Here is a 5,141-nt window from a genome sequence, read left to right as displayed (position 1 = left end):
CACACTTTCCACAACGGGTTTTTATACTTAAAACCGTTGTTAAAACTATTAACAACGGGTTGCTTAAGAAAACCAACCGTTGTTACAACCTTTTACAACGGACGCTTTAACAACGTCCGCTTTTTTATATAACAACGGTTTTTGACCGTTGTTATAGCCTGTATCTGTAGTAGTGGGTGTAACTCAAGACCAAATTCGATGGGTCTTATTTCCTTTTTCTCTAATTGGCACCGCAAAACAATGGTTGAAAGGCCTTAATAAGGCTACTCTCGGAATTGATTCTTGGAAGAAGTTGGCTCTAGATTTCTACAAAAAGTTCTATCCACCGGAAAAGACTAACATGCTAAGAGCTCAAATTACGGGTTTTAAGCAAAGGGATGAAGAATCTTTGTATGAAGCTTGGGAGCGATTCAAAGGAATTTTTCGCTCATGTCCTCACCATGGACTTAGCGAGTGGTTCTTGGTACAACAATTTTGGAACGGTCTTTATGAAGATTCAAGGAACATTCTCAACATGGGATCAAATGGAATGTTCACCGAAGTTGATGACAATCAAACTTGGAATAAAATTGAGGAAATAGCGGTCCATAACTCACAATATAGTAGACCTCGCAAGGCTATTAGAGGAGGAAAGCATGAAGTGGACTCCATTACTCAATTGGGTGCTCAACTTAGTGCTCACATTGATACCATCAATTTGAAGTTTGAAAAGGCTATGGCTAGACTTGAAGAAGCCTTAAAATCACCAAAGCATCATGTTAATGCCATGACGGCATCTTCATCAATCCCAAGTGGGATATGTGAGAATTGTGGAACTTTGGGACATGACCAAAGTGAATGTAGGGGAACAAATGAACAAGTGAATGCTTTCTAAGCATACAAGAGTGGCACTCCTTATTCCAACTATTACAATGAAAACACCAAATTCCATCCAAATCTCTCATACAAAAGCCAAAATGTTCAAAACCCTCAACCAACATACACCCCACCTCCCATGAGAAACCAAAATCAAAGACCCTTTTACAACCAAAACCAAGGTTACCAAAATCAAACTCCATACAATCAACAAAATGACCAAGGTTTTGATGTTCAAAAAGCGGTCCTCCAAATGCAAAAGAATCAACAAGAATTTTTCACTCAAATGCAAAAAGATAGTCAAGCAAAGGAAATCACCATCAACAACATCCTAGCTCACACCAAAATGTTGGAAACCCAATTGACTCAACTAGCATCTTCAAGCTCACAAAGACAAAAGGGGCAATTACCACCTCAAAGTAATCCCCCAAGACATGAAACGCTTAGTTCCATTCACTTGAGAAGTGGTACAAGGTATGAAGCACCGAAGAAGCAAGTTGAGGATGAAGTTGTGGAAGCTAGTGACAAAGAAGAAATTGTGCAAAAATCCAAGGATGGGGAACCATCAAAAGAAGAAATTTCAAGGAAAAATGAAGACAAGGTCAAGGAGAAGGAGCCCATTGTGATTAGACTTCCTTTTCCAAGTCGTCAAGCCAAGCCCAAATTTGATGACCAACTTGGAAAATTTATGGAAATTGTGAAGAATTTGGAAGTCTCAATTCCTTTCACGGAATTAATCAATCACGTGCCGGCCTATACGAAATACATGAAAGACATCCTCACAAAGAAGAAGTCGATCCGGAAGCTTGAGACTATCGCCTTCACTAAGGTGAGTAGTGCAATACTTCAAGGGAGTTCACCTCCAAAGTTAAAGGATCCGGAAGCTTCTCAATACCGTGTACCATTGGCGACACCACGATCAACAAAGCCTTATGTGATCTAGGGGCTAGTGTGAGTGTTATGCCGTACTCGGTGAGTAAAAGGTTGGGGATGGGAGAGCTTAAATGCACCAATATCACACTCCAAATGGCTGATAGATCGACGAAGACACCATTAGGGATATGGGAAGATGTTCCCGTAAGAGTTGGGAAATTTTTCATCCCGGTGGACTTTGTCATTGTTGACATGGAAGAAGATTCCAACATTCCAATCATTCTAGGAAGACCTTTCATACACACCGCGGGTGCGGTGATTGATGTGAAGCATGGAGAGCTCACTCTAGAAGTGGGAGATGAGAGCATAACTTTCAATCTTGACAAGACCATGAGAGCTCCCCGTTTGCATGAACCATGTTTTATGGTTGATCATTATAGCCGGAAGGATGATAGGAAGAAGTCGGAATTCCAATGGAAGAAGAAAATTGAAGATGCTCCATTCAAAGAGCAAGTGAATTGTAACAAGGAGAGCTTGAAAAGCTCACCAAAGTCAAGCAATGAAGAGGATGGCCTCATTGGCCAAGACAAGAAAGTGGGAGAGTTGTCTCTATCAACTCAAGAGATCTTTAGTGATCAAGTAGATGAAGTTTGTGGTCTTTGGGACGATGAGTTTGAAGGGATTTTCAATCCCTATATTGGTAATGCTATCGATCAAGACCGACAACAAGGGCAAAGATCTATTGAAGATCTTTATCATGATAATGAACAAGCTTTTGATTACTTGTTCAAGTTGTTGAGCAACATCAACAACACCTTGGACATGCCTCCATGGCATCTCACTAAGGATGAGAGTTTGGTGGAGTCCTCCCTAAACCACCATTTGTAAATATTTCTAACTCCCTAACTCGCATTTTAATTCTTACATTGCATTTTTGTCATTTTTGGATTTTGATACTTTGATCAAGATAATTATCATTTTTGAGAGAAGTGAGGGAGGGACTAATGATTTTAATTGATGTGTAGTGCTTTAGCTTAGTGTGGGGATAGCAATTGCCTAGGCTATTCATGCCTTAGTAGTGCCCCTACAATGAAGAACACGGGATTTGAAGAATGAAAAATGACAAGGGATATGCAAGTGCACGGATGGAACTGAATCCGGGTAAAACAGGGAGAATCCGAGCGTTTTCTAGGCAATCCGCCCGTCTTCAGGCAACCCGGGCATATTTGTCAAAATCCGTCCGTCCATCTGAGTTGAGAATTTGAAATTTTGGGACTGTTGATAAATCCGAGCGTCCTGCAAGAGAATCCGCCCGTCTTCAGAAAGACCCTCGTCCTGGAAGGAAAGACGCTCGTCTTTTTGGCTGGGAAAAACAAGAAAACTCACTGGAAGAGAATCCGCCCGTCTTCAGCAGAAGACGCCCATCCCGCAGTTGATAAATCCGAGCGTCTTTGCTGAAAGACGCCCGTCTTTAGGCGAGAATTCTCAACCCAAAACAGGCAGAATCTGAGCGTCCCGAAGGAAAGACGCCCGTCTACCCCTGCTATTTCAAATTTTTCGGGTATTTTAAATACCCCCTCCCACATTCATTTCTTCATTCAAACCACTACCCATAAACCCCAAAACTCAAAACCCTCATCCTCTCCATCACCAAAACAAGATTTCCTCAACCAAATTCAACAAAATCAAATCTAAACTTCCTTTTAACAACAATTAATCACTCCTCTTCCAACAAAAATCAAACCAAGCACCAAAATCTTCAACCTTTGAGTCGATTTTTGAAATTATAAAGGCAAAGCCTTTCATCTTAAAATCGATTTGGGTATACTTGGAAATTGAAGATTTTCACTCTTTTCTTGGTTCAATCATCAATGGCAAGGACAAAAGGAGCAACAAAGGCACCTAAGGCAAAGGCACTCTCAACAAGACAAAAGAGTCTTCAAGCAAAGAAAGCCTCATTGGCTATGGTGGTAGCTAGTTCAAACTTGGAAGTGCAACAACAACAACCTCCCTTGGAAGCAACAACATCAACAACTCCGGAAATTGCTCAATTATCAAACTATCCGGAGGTAATTTTCATTTCTAACTCCCATAGGGATACATTTGCCAAGTATGCTAGAAAATCCTTTCTATCCACCAAATTCATATGTGAAGATGCCTTGAACAAATTGGATGTCCTTGAACAAACGAAAGCCTTCTTTGAAGCCATGGGGTTGAGAAAATTGTATGCTACAAGAGAATTGACATACCCCTCCCTTACCTTAGAATTCTTGAGTTCTTTGAAAGTCACTAAGGTAGAGACTAGGGAAAACATCGAGTTCCGCCTTGCTAATGTGAATAGGCGCATCACCTTTGATGAATTGGGTAAAGCATTGGGTCTTAGTGATTCACCTAGTTATTTCAAGAATCCCGGAAAGTATGACCACGCTCCTCTTTGGGTGGCGATTTCCGGGAGGAAATTTGAGAACTATCATGCTAGTCGCGCTCTATTAGTCCACCATCCGGGCATTAGAGTGTGGCACAAGGTCATCGGGAATACTATCATTGCAAGAAAAGACACCAACCACTTTACCAAGCTCGATTGTGTTCATCTTGAGTCGGCCTTAAATATTGGAAGGGAATTCACCAAGCCTAACAATTCTCTAAGGCTTTTGGTGGAAAGATGGCTACATGTTGATTGTGGGAAGCAAGGCACCACCGTTATTATAAATGGGAGGTCTAGTCACTCTTTTAGCTAAGTACTTTGATCCGAATTTCAACAAGGACAGCAAGTATGTGGCGAAAAAGGGGGGTCATCTCATTGACATGGATGCTATGATTAACAAGTACAAGTGGGTCACTCATAACCCTCTTGACTCCAAGTATGGGTGGCGCACCAATGAGGCTAGATCTCTGCGTTTAGTCTTGGAACCGTGTCGGATTGAGTTGTAATATGAGCCGTTTTTCTGCCTCAGAGCCATGGCCCCGTCTTCAACTTCGTCTGTCAACCACAAGAACAATGATAACAACAGAGATGTCACAACTGGGGAACATAATACCCCACCTCTGACTGAAACTGAGAAGAGGCTGAAACTCTTGGAAGAACAACTCCTAGCCCGGGGTAACAACATCCACCATGAAAATAACCGAAGGTTCGAACCTGTTGGGGACCAGTTACCTGACAACTTCACCCTGACTGATGTGCCTAAGTTCAATGGAGTGGAGGACCCACTCAACCACATCCGTGCTTTCAAATACTACATGGCCATTAAAGGGGTCAAACAAGAGCTTTTTACCAGGATCTTCCCATCCTCTTTAGAGCCGATTCCTCGCCAATGTTACTACTCCTTGGACCCGAAAAACATTACCACTTGGGATGAGATCGCAGTTGAGTTTGCCAAACAGTATGCCGACAATGCCGAGATCCAGGCCAA

At 41.9% G+C, this 5,141-nt stretch overlaps 1 non-coding gene across 1 annotated transcript; it reads right to left on the bottom strand.

The window, feature by feature from the left end:
- Positions 1-340: 340 nt before the first annotated feature.
- On the bottom strand, positions 341-447 carry LOC141657984 (small nucleolar RNA R71). The gene has a single exon (XR_012548897.1). It is a non-coding gene; the product is annotated as a small nucleolar RNA R71 (small nucleolar RNA).
- Between the last annotated feature and the right edge of the window lie 4,694 nt (positions 448-5,141).

Source organism: Silene latifolia, chromosome 5, assembly GCF_048544455.1.
Source record: "Silene latifolia isolate original U9 population chromosome 5, ASM4854445v1, whole genome shotgun sequence".
Taxonomy (NCBI): Eukaryota; Viridiplantae; Streptophyta; class Magnoliopsida; order Caryophyllales; family Caryophyllaceae; genus Silene; species Silene latifolia.
Note: the sequence above shows the minus strand (reverse complement) of the source record. Positions and strands in the feature narration are given on the sequence as shown.